The sequence below is a fragment of the Choristoneura fumiferana genome, chromosome 21 (genome assembly GCF_025370935.1).
Source record: "Choristoneura fumiferana chromosome 21, NRCan_CFum_1, whole genome shotgun sequence".
NCBI classification, from domain to species: Eukaryota; Metazoa; Arthropoda; class Insecta; order Lepidoptera; family Tortricidae; genus Choristoneura; species Choristoneura fumiferana.
The window spans coordinates 15,103,487-15,115,566 of record NC_133492.1 but is presented as its reverse complement, the minus strand read 5'-3'; the positions used below and the strand labels follow the sequence as shown (position 1 = coordinate 15,115,566).

The 12,080-nt window shown below is 36.8% G+C and overlaps 1 protein-coding gene across 2 annotated transcripts in view; it reads left to right on the top strand.

Annotated features, from left to right (window-relative positions):
* Positions 1-12,080, top strand: part of LOC141439604 (uncharacterized) — a 77,383-nt gene that overhangs the window by 22,297 nt on the left and 43,006 nt on the right. The gene's annotated exons all lie outside the window — the stretch shown is intronic.

Here is a 12,080-nt window from a genome sequence, read left to right as displayed (position 1 = left end):
GTATATATGGATGGAGGACCTGCATGAACGTATAGCTATCGTAAGGCAGCGGGTGAATTTCACCATAATATTAATTAATTATGGTAAAATACTAAACGAAATAAGATCAAGCATGGTTTTCCTTTGAGAGTTCGAGTCTAATTTAAAGACATGAACATAAACAGGTGCACCATCGGAGTGAAAGAGAAAACTCGAAATTACCCTAACGCGCGAGTAATGGCATTTTCTCCGACTTATTTGAACACAGTATTCTCTGATTGATACAGTTTGTAAAGGCGCAGTCATGTCCTCACAGTAGTAGAGATAAAAAAGTATTATAAATTTAAAATTCTTAAACTATACTGAGCGCCAAAAAATCTGGCCCTCAAACGTATCAGTAATAGGTAATTTTGTATGTAGAGTGGGCCAAATTTTTTGCCGCTGAGTATATTTTGCAACAAAGTCGTTGGTTGTAGATGTTTCCACTTATATCAATCATTTTTTTTATTCGACTGGATGGCAAAAGAGCAAGTGGGTCACCAGGGGTATTGCAGATGCGTTGCCAACCTAAAGCCCTAAGATGGGATACCTCAAGTGCCAGTAATTTCACCGGCTGTCTTACTCTCCACGCCGAAACACAACATTCACGGCAGGATTAGCGAGCAAGATGGTGGTAGCAATCCGGGCGGACCTTGCACAAGGTCCTACCACCTGCATTAAGCGCTATTATGCCTATTGCTTGAGGAGTTGGTACAAAGAAGAACTAAACCTGCACGGGATAGAGAGTAAAGTTTTAATTATTCGACGCGAGAAAAACATCAGGTATACGAGTAAGTTTACAAAGTAAATATATACATAGCCAGCTTAGCACTTAATATGTCACCAGAGTATTGATTGCGCAATTTAACAACTGCTCAATTTGGACGTGGCCATGTGACAACTTTGCGGGAAAACCTTTTGCGCGTAGTATTTTCCGTATATGCAGCCACAGACAAGTGCATTGCGAGTTATTGCCGCGAATCGTTAAGAGGGCATTATTTCTTTTTCGAGGACAAATAAGACTCTAAAGTACGCGTCAATAATAATGACTAGACAGCCAAGATGTATATAATGTAGATTTTTCTAACCCCCGACGCAAAAAGAGGGATGTTATAAGTTAGACGCCAATGTTTGTCTATCTGTCGGTATCGTAGCTCGTAAATGGATGAGCCAATTTTGGTGCTATTTCTTTTCGTAAAAGCAAATTTTCTTGCGGTGATTCTTAGCTATGTTTCATTAAAAGCGGTTCAGCCGTTTTAGAGAAATTTAACTTTGAATTGAAAATTTCGGAGGTTTTTCGAGTTAGGTTATTGGAAGAAAATAGTTTTGGAAAATGCCTTAGATAGGACAGTGTTCTTTAAGTTTCAAGGAAGTAGCCGCAGTGATAGCTCAAGGCGCTGCTTACCCTAGAATTGACCCAATGTACGGCTATGCTGACCGAGCACTCTTGCTGACCTGAAGCCGTATTGCCAAATGACAGCTTTTGTATGCGAAACTGTCATTTGATTGCGATCGCGAGTGTCAGAAACGTTAGCCAATACGGCCTACGGCCAATACGGCCTACGGGTTGGTAGGTATGTGACGAGTGGATTTTGAATTGCATTTGGTCTTCCGATTGCAATTGTTTTCTGTTCTATTTTTGATAGAACATAACAGAATCGTTAGGTCTGTGACCGACCTCAGAATTTGTGAAAGGTAAGTTGAAGGCTAACGCTATATTCAGACAGGACAGACCTTATATTATATTTAGTTTGTTTTGAGAAGGTTGTTGTTGTTACAATGTGCTGATTGGGTAAATGATAACACCACCATATAAATTCTAGTGTACCCTTGTCTAGGCCACAATAGACCTTCACCAGGCGCGTGATTGTTTTGTTTTGAATTAGGTATTTTTTATGAGGCATTACCTCACTAATTTCTTTCTCACTTATTTGCAAACTCAATCTACCTATTCAATATTCAGACATATGTTTGAAAGCCAAATTAAATCGTTTGTTTTATTAAAACAGCGTCATGGGATTATAGTTTTTAACTGACCTCAAAAAAGGGTATCAACTCGGCTGTACTATATGGTGTCAATTATCCAATTGTATTCACAAGTAAGCTTACGTAATAGATAGTTGTGTCGTGGTTGTGTCCAAATATCACATGTGAACACAGGCTTACAAGGATCATTACACAAATTGCAGTAATCTTGTTGCTTACGTTGAAGGCGATACTTTATAGTACAACACACTCGTGTGCAAATGCCTAACTATTTACAGTTTATCTACTTTTTTACACGACTGCCCGAAAAATGGTCATGTTTTTCGAGCGTACGTATGTATGTGTGTCTGTTTCTTTGGTCCTCTCTGTAGCCTAAACGGCTGGAAAGTTTTCGACATAACTATTTATGAGGTATCATTAGATTTCCTGGTTAGATTATAGTTTAGATACCACATAGGCCTGTGCACAGCCGTGGGACGTATTAATATAGTTGTCACCGACACTATTGTTATACACCTATGAATCAAAAAGTAAAGTGAGTGGATCAGCGATAGGTATTGTTCGTTTTTTTTTCTCACAACTATTTGTCGATCTTTGTTCTGGGAAGTTATATTTCATGGCAATATGTACAAAGACGTTTTTACCATAAATTGTTTTGACACGCATTAATGTATAGTTAGCAATAATGTAAGGCTATTAATTACACTCTTGCGTAATTAGTGACAAGTAGGTTTTGTGTTTCGTATTTCTTTGAGCTCTTATTTAGCTCATTGAATAGCATGTTCTTAGTTAAATACAGATAATGCGGAATTTATTAAATTAAATAGAATACTCTTCGCTGCTAAGGTTCATGCAAACTTTTAACGTTTATTTTATTTATGTAAGTACTTAATTAGCTAGGTGGCGTATTTTTTAGGCGCAGACAACATGTGTTTCAACTTCGTCGAAATGTTTGGGAAACTGCCCATCCAAGTTGCCTCCAAAATTCCTCAGTGCCTTAAGACGAAAGTCTTCAACCAGTATGTGTTGCCACTGACATACCTATGGATCCGAAACGCGGTGCTACAATATATGCCTTATGAATAGGGTCAGAGTTGCTCAGCGAGCTGTAGAGAGGGCCTGGAGCCTTTTGCCTGGAAACCCAAAGTAGGTATAAAAATATTTGAAACGCGTGACTGAAAATATCCCTAAAATTGACGTTATGATAGAACACGACAAAAGATATTTAGTTTTACGAATTGCTGTCAGAGCATTCCCATGACCCATCCCAGTACCACCCGCGACCCAAATATTGGTCGCGACCTGATGTTAAGAAACGTTGCTGTAAGCGATCGAATCAGAGATACGTAGAAAAATGAGTGAGTGCGGTCGCCGACATATCCAAGCGAATTAGCTCGTTGCAGTGGCAATGGATAGGCCATATAGCACGGAGAGTAGTTGGCCATTGGGACCGAAAAGTTCACGACGAAGACCGCGGATCTGCAAGCGCAGCGTAGGATGTCCATCAACGAGATGGCCAGATAACCAGATAACAGATAAAGCCGCAGGTTAAGCAAGCCACTTCCAACCAAAGCTAAGAACTGTCAGTCTCGTTACTCTTTTTTACGCCGTTAGTACATACAGTAAGACACCAAAGTTCTAACACTCCAAGATCTAACACGCTTGCAATAACAATCACATTTGCCGTCTCTTTCTACCACCATCTTATAACGTTTGACAGATATACATAAATGGCGATTGCGATCGTGCGTTAGATACAGCTTTAGGTTCACTGATCGAACTAATTGCACCGCGCATTTTCGCATAAAAATACAACCCTTTCACTGCAAGCAATTTATCTTACAAGTGCTAATTCGTGAGTAAATCACATATTGAATTCGTCTTAAATAAAGGAAAGCTATAGCTATAAATATGCATAGTTGATTTCACCGCCAACACGCCACAGCTACAAGAAACTGCGTTAACGCTACAGAATTGTGTAACATTTTTTATACGAAATAGTTGAATCTGATGCGTTAATTAGATGAGGTCATTTGGTTTGATAAATCGCCGGTTGGGTAAACTGTGGTTTACTATGTCGCAGATAAAAGCACAATAGGCTTTTGAACATCTCAGAGGTCACGAAAATTAGGTTCAGTTGAGGAAAGTGAATTGCGTAGGGTGGAATCTTTTCACAATCAATTTCGCGACGCGATGGTTTAAGCATTTGTATGGAATGGGCGATGTAAGATATGGACATGCATAACAGGGCAGGAATTGCAGTTTCTTTCTTAACATATGAATAATAAAACAAATAAGAATATCGTGACAACAGAAGGGTCGATTAAGTCTCAGGAGTGGGCAAGTAGTGAAATGGAATGAAATTACAAAAAAATACCCTTCTTTCCTCCTTTTTTTTTCATTCATCCTTAAATTTCGATACATCTTATTTATTTACGTATTTTAACTGCAATATATTTCTTGTAAAGTAATACCTATGTATTCCATGAGATAATTTTGACGGATATTGGTTTGATAAGACTATGTAATCTACATTATCAATATTATCAGATGTAAATTTAGAATCTATTCTACATATATGTGCCTTATGTTATACTTACAACCAGTTGAGGTTGTTTCATTCGTAGTTTTTTAAACACTTCTAATAGTATAATTATATCATTGTCTGATAATTAACAAAACTGTGGAAGCGAATCACTTTGATACCTATGTGATAGTAATAGTAAATAAGAAGTTGCATTATTTTAAAATTATGCGATGGCTGTTTGAATCTAAAAGCCAAATACACTCTTATCTTTTAATTAAAATTCATGGATTTTGTTTCAAAGTAGTATTACAAGTATAAAGTAAAACGAGACTTCATCACGTGACAGAATTTTTAACCGGTTCGTGATTGTTTTAGGCTTTGCGTCTAAATATGAAGCCTAAGTTTTCTAAAACATTCCCAATCGTTTTCATCACTTCTTTCTGTCAAACGGTTATTAGACGAGGGTAGAAAGAGATGGTGAATACGTATCGAAAATACAAACTGAGACAAAAAAACAAATAAAAGTAACAAATTTGGAGTTGAAATAAAAAATACTCCAAATAACCAATCATAATATTTTATGGTGAATTCGATCACGAACGTCAGCGCAGTAGACACAATACGGTCTTGCATTGGACGTGACCTAAGACTTTGCCTATAAGAAATATAAAACCGTGTGGTTTTCAAGATTTTGTGAAATGTCGTCTTATGAAATACAATAAGTTGGTTCAAGTTAGTAGAACAACAATTCTGAAAAAAAAAACCTCTTATATGAAGCAAATCACTATGATAGCTAAAAATTCGGGCAAACTATAGTCATAATTATAGTCTTAAATCCAGTCCAGGCCAAGAAAACCCGTACATTGTATTGAACAACATTGTATTAAAATTAAATCGTAATTTCATGTAATTTATTTCAAAAATTAAGGAAAACTTTATTTAGATAAAAAATCTGGGACGATCCTACGCATTAGTTATGAATATGCATAACTATGTTGTATTATATAATTTCATGCAACCCGCCGCGTACCGATTCTAAATGATTGTTAACGCAGATTAGTACATTTAGTGTAGTCACAGTCTAATCAGTATATGATCTAGAAGTAGATGATACATCCTACTCATATCAGAAATACGAAAATTTGTGAGTATGTGAGTGCATGTGCATGTGCGCGTATGTTATCAACTTATTATGTTGCCTTGCTAACTAAATAGTTATTAATTTTTAAATTTAGTGTGGTCAGAATAGGGTCAGAAACACTTATTTTAGGCAACATGTTGTACGACCAAGATAGGCTCATAACAATAATAATATGCATTATTTGTATATTTTTTTATTCACTTTGTTTTGCATGTATTAGTGGTCTAATGAATTGTAATATGACATTTGATTTGAAAAAAAAAAAAACTTTTAGACAAGTTTCTTCTTGGCTATAGTGGTACTTTTGAGACCACTGCGCTGGTAGTATAAAACAAGACTTGTATAAGAGCCTTTGCTTAAAAAATAAAACTTTTAATTTTTAATCAAACACATTTTGTTTGAATTTACTGAATTTACACTCGCACGCAGTTGCCATTTAAATTATTTACTGGCAAGTGCGGACGAACGCGTTTGAGCAATTGTAGGTATATTCGACTACAATACTTGTTTATAGATCACATACTGGGTTTAGCTGTGGCGCGATATTCGACGGACCAAGACAAATTATTTAATTATATCGTTCAATTAAATTACACATCTTAATTATGAATTATCTTTCGAAGTGAGTAGTTTTGAAGTTTCATATTTGTTATCTAAACTTTTTACTGGTTGTAGAGCAAAAATAAATAAACTAACACAATAAGGGCTAAGGCGAAATATCGTTAGATGGCGTTAGCATCGTGAGTTTTTTTTTGATGTTACGGTCATGCTTGCAATTGGCTAATAACTAAATGAGCCAATTGAAAGCAAGACCGTAACGTCAAAAAAACCGCACGATACTAACGCCATCTAGCGATGTTTCACCTGTCTCTTTGCCCTCATTCGTTGAGATCCCCTATGTGGTTAGAGAACCTGACTACGAAACTTGAGGTCCCGGGTTCAACTTCGATGTACTGCCTGTATGAATCTCGGGTCATGGATGTTTAATATGTATTTAAGTATGTATTTATCTATATAAGTATGTTTATCCGTTGCCTAGTATCCATAGTACTTACAAGCTTTGCTTAGTTTGGGACTAGGTCAATTGGTGTCAAGTGTCCCATGATGTATATTAATTATTTATTTATTTTATCTACAGTCGCCATCAGATATTTCGGAGCGGCCAAGGAGATCAAAAACATCGATACATGAACTCTTATACCTTATAATAATAGAGCGCATGTTCCAATATTTTTGACTACCTTGACAGCTCCGAAATATCTGATGGCGACTGTACCTACCTATGCTTACCCGTTGCGTAGTACACATAGTAGATTCAAAGCTTTGCTTGGCTTGGGACTAGGTCAATTGGTGTCAATTGTCTTAAGATATTTATTTATTTAAGTGTTGCCGTAGTGCTTCAAATTTTTTGACTGTAATACAATTGTACGTCTTGCTACTTTACATAATTCTTACCGCATAGGCCAATCAGTCTGTCAAATAATATATGTATCTACCTATTAAGAATATTGCTATTAATAACATACTGTGAAGGCCAAAGTTCACAGAGTTTATCTATAAAGTTATATATAAGTAATGAAGACTTTTAAAAGTCATGGTCAATATATTTAAAATTAACAAAAGAAGAATGTATACGCGATCAGTTAAGAGCGAATCGTGCTCAAAATAGTCTCCGCAATTTAAACTAATGCAAGGTTTAATATTGAGAACATTTTGCTTCGATAAGGTTTTGTTTCCAACGTTTTTGCTTTGATTTTAATTTCAATATGTACTTACTACAAGTTATTATTTTGCATTAATAATTCCTTCTCGCTTGGCTTGCTATGATGTTAGTTTGAGTCTCAGGAAAGGAGTTGCGATAGATGCATTATTCGCAGACAGTCGCGGGCAAACGCTAGTTAGTCATAATCCTACAGTAAATGCAACGTCACTATATGGCTTCTAGACCTCGGCATCTCAGCAGCTAGCGGAAATGGACCGGAACTACTCAGGGCCGCATAAATCCTTCCTTCATGCAAATCAGACAAACGCGTATTGCTAACGACAATAACCAAAACGAATTAAGCAGTAATAAATCGTTTCTTTTATCTCAGAGGGGACACTAGTAAACTACTTTTTATTAGTTCTGTAGTCACAGAAAGATATATATTGGTGTCTGCGTTTGGTTTAACAATATAACGCCGAATGTGCCTAAGTTAGGCGGACTATTGGAAACGAAGGTAAAACGAAATAAATGACTATAGCCAAGAAACATTATCGCAGTTAAATTATCGTCTTTACATCCACAATAGACACTTTCATTGTTATTTGGCTACAGTATAGTGTCCGTAAAGGGTTATTGAGAATTAGACTCTATTTTCTACGATAGGTAATAAGACCATTTTGACAATACAAAGTTTTCCTTTTGGTTATATTACTAGTAAAGCATTAATAGATGTGAATATTATTGATCACGTTGTAAAATTAATGTAACTCACACTTGAAATATAATAATAATAACAGAAGAAATAGCTACAGTAAAAAAAAAGTAATAGCGTAAAGATCAAACCCTCGTTCACACGGCATCTCACGCCTATTGCTTGCAAAACTGCAATCCGACGGACGATCGTTTACATATTAAAATCCAGTTTAAGTAGAACCTTAATGCTTTGGTTACTATATACTACTAAGAGTTCTCTTTTATTAGGTTAAGTGTGATAAAATTATATAACTAGCCGGTCTGTACAAACTTAAGGGCAATTATATGCTTCGAGGTTTTGTAATATCGTACATATGCTCTTTTGACTAGATAATTTGGTTATAAGCCGTGGTAGCCTAGTGGGTTCAAGTAGAGGATCTTGTGTTCAAATACGGGCTGACACCTCTGTGTTTTTTTCAAATTCATCTGCGAAATTTCATTTTTTTACCACAAGTTCTGCACATCTTAAGAAGTAATTTAAGGGTGTGTGTGAAACTTCCAATCCGCGCTGGGACCACGTGGGAATGCAAGGGCTCAATTTAAATTAGGGCCATTTTTAGACTCAGCGCCCAGCAGCGGGACGTATAAAGGCTGAAATGATGATGAGGTACCTAATATGAGTTGTAGGTAGGTATATGCTAGAGGTCTAATTGAATGACATAAAGATGATCAGGTTATGATATTATTTAGGTAATATGGGTAATTTTAGTGTCTCAACCGATTTGTAGTTAACTACCATCAACATGGTCTAACTTTTTTTAAATCCACGAAAATATCGGTTCCCGGCCTTTTCTAAAGTACCTTTCCTTTTGAATGTTATGGCGAGTTAAATCTTAAACTACCATTCTAAGGAGGGGAGCTCAAAACAGAGGAACTTGAGGCCTCATAATTGCAGAGTATTGCTCAACCGGCGTCTGCGCAAGCGCCTTGCTATTTATGTGAGCCTGGTACCAGTACATTGCAAAAGGTGTTTAGTTAGATTAGCTACGCGTATACTTTTCTTTTTTATTTAAGGTTGATTTTATTTAGTGACCCTTGAGTTTAATGAATGATAAGCAATTACTTTGCTCACCCGCGACAAACACTTGCGCTTGAGTTTCTAATGTGATGAAATAATTAAAAGTTGGCAATTGAAATTGATGCTGAGCTGCGACTGCAAATTAAAAAGTTGAAAAACAGATAACCGTTGGGGGAGAAAAGAGTTCGAGTCGCCACCGCTAATGTCGGAAAGCCTCCCACCCACCTGATGGCATTGCGAGAGTTTCGGGCAACCAGTGGATACGAGCGGCCAGTTGTCGTTTATTGCGGCGTTCTAAGGGGGATTCCTTTGTTCAACTGTGGAGGTCTTTCAGCTAGTGATGATAATACCTAATAATAACAATATATTGGTACTCAGCTGCACAAAATTTGGCCCACTCCACATACAAAATTACCTATTATTGCATACATTTGTGGGCCACATTTTTTGCTGCTCAGTATATTGATAAATATCACGGGACACTTGGCACTAATTGCCCTAGTCCCAAAGTAAAGCTTGTGTTATGAGTACTAGGCATCAAAATTAAATACATACTAAAGTAGGTCCATATTAACTCTCAAGATTTGAGAACAGATATTTGTATTTTTCTTACAAATATCTGCCCCAACTGGAGATCGAATCCAGGACCTCAAGCTTCGTAGTCAGGTTTTCTAACCACTCGGCTATCCGGTCGTCCAAAATGATGACGATTTGTTGAAAAACGGCGATGGTGATGATGATACAAGAACAAAAAGAGACCAGCGCTGGGAATCGAACCCAGGATCTCAGCAATCCGTGCTGCGTGCTATAACCCCTATACCACCGCTGGACAGGATTCTAGACACAAATTTCTCCTATGCACACATATCTCAGGTTGCTTTTTTCTACTACGCTACTTAAGCAGCTGGTCTCTTTTCTGGTTTTTCCCATATCTCAGTTTGTATTTTCGATATGTTTCGATATGGATATCCGTAAAAGTAACAAATTTGGAGTTGAAATAAAAAATAAAAAAGACTCCAAAACACCAATCATAGTCAAAATATTACGCACAGGACTTCTTCAGGACAGGACTTCTTCTGATGTTGATGATTTCAACAAAGATATCTCCGTGTTGCTTTTTCTGGTGTATGACAAATGTACGAGTAGATATATATTTTTTTAATTTAAACGATACATTCGAGTACTGTGGTTTAGATAACTCCAAAACACATCAACAATAATCTAAACAGTACTATCAATATACCTACTTATCTTTACAGCGGGCAAAATTGCTTTCTTTTCCATTGTGGCCCTTATTTGTATGAATATCTAATGTGGCCACTATTTCACTTCTTCATTATCATTATACATAATCTCAGCTAGTGCAGGGGTTACCTTTGCCAAAAGTCCTAAGAAAACTGTGACATGACTAGACATGTTTTTACAAGCTTTTAACTTTATTTAACTAAGAGTACTTCACCCATGTATTTGTTTGTTTACATCTAATCTTGCTAGTTAATTTTGATGCACTTCCAGTGGTGGGATAGGCTTGAAATTCGGCATACATGTTCGGTTAATATATGGAGATCTACTTCCTCGTTTACCAACCTATTTCATTAAAAAACATCATTGAAAGCCCCAATCAACTTAGAAAAGTTGAAGTATCCCCGATTTTGTCATTCTAAAGTTCAATATCTCAAAAATGTCTAAACCTGATTTTATGAGACAGCCCCTATTTCACCATCCATTGATTAATTTTATTTGATGGATAAATGTGATGCCGTCTCCGTCTATTTGAACAAAACAAACAGACGGCATCAAATTTATTTGTCAAATAAATTTAATCAATGGATGGTGAAACAAACAAACACTTTTCCACGTCACAAAATCCACATCAAAATTGGTCCCTCCGTTTGAGAGCTACGATGCCAAGACAGATAGATATTGGTGTCAAACTTACAGCACCCCTTTGTGTCAGGGGTTAAAAATGTCGGCAGCCATTCGGACGGATAGCAAAGTGGCAACCCTATGCTTGTGAACTGTAAACCTAACGTTAACTACTAAAACATATACATCGGTATGCCAATCACCTGTAATGATCCACAATATTAATATTGCCTTTGAACTCTATATCGTTGGAATAAGTTCCAAAAGGTTTTTTTCTATACAGTGGTTCTATACAGCCTAAAACGTTCCAGTGTCCTGTAAGGCTGAGGTCATTCCTGCAGCGGGTTATGGTAATCTAATAAAGTTTAAATGTATAATAGGTATAAGATTTTTATAAATAATAACAGCCTGGTTTAGTGATGCCCATGAGGTGACGATGGTATCGAAGTTCAGTCTTGCATCTGGTAGCATGGTGAACGGGTTTGTTCTGGTGGACTTCGAAACGCATTCGTGTTGTGTGGTGGTGGCTGGTGACAGTTGGGTTTATGTGATATGTGTGTGTGGAGGTGGAGGAGCTGTATAACACATATTTTGTTTGATGCATAGACGTAGCTATCGTAAGGTTATTGGTGAGCAAAGTAATTATTTAGAGTTCATACCAAGTTTTATTAATTCAAGCGTGAAAGCGTAAAAAACAACCAGACGTATCCCACCTACTCACTTTTGCCACTAAAATATTAGTAAGGAAAGAACATCTGAACATTTCTTGATACACTTATTCTTTTTTAAAGAAGAAAATACATTTATTCGTGACGTTACGAGAACAAAGAGAGATTAAAAAATAACAATACCTACACATTAGGTACGTGTAAATCTTGCTTTTAAGCCTTTTGGCACAAAAACTAGTTAAACTTTCCTTCAACATTAGCTACCCCAGCTTTACTGGTCAGCTGGGGGTGGTGGGTGGGGTTCACGGGGTGCAAAGGTGAACGTTTCCCAATGTTGACACTACCATCACGCAAAGCGATGCCAACCGCTCCATTGAAGAAGGTCACAAGTCTATGCT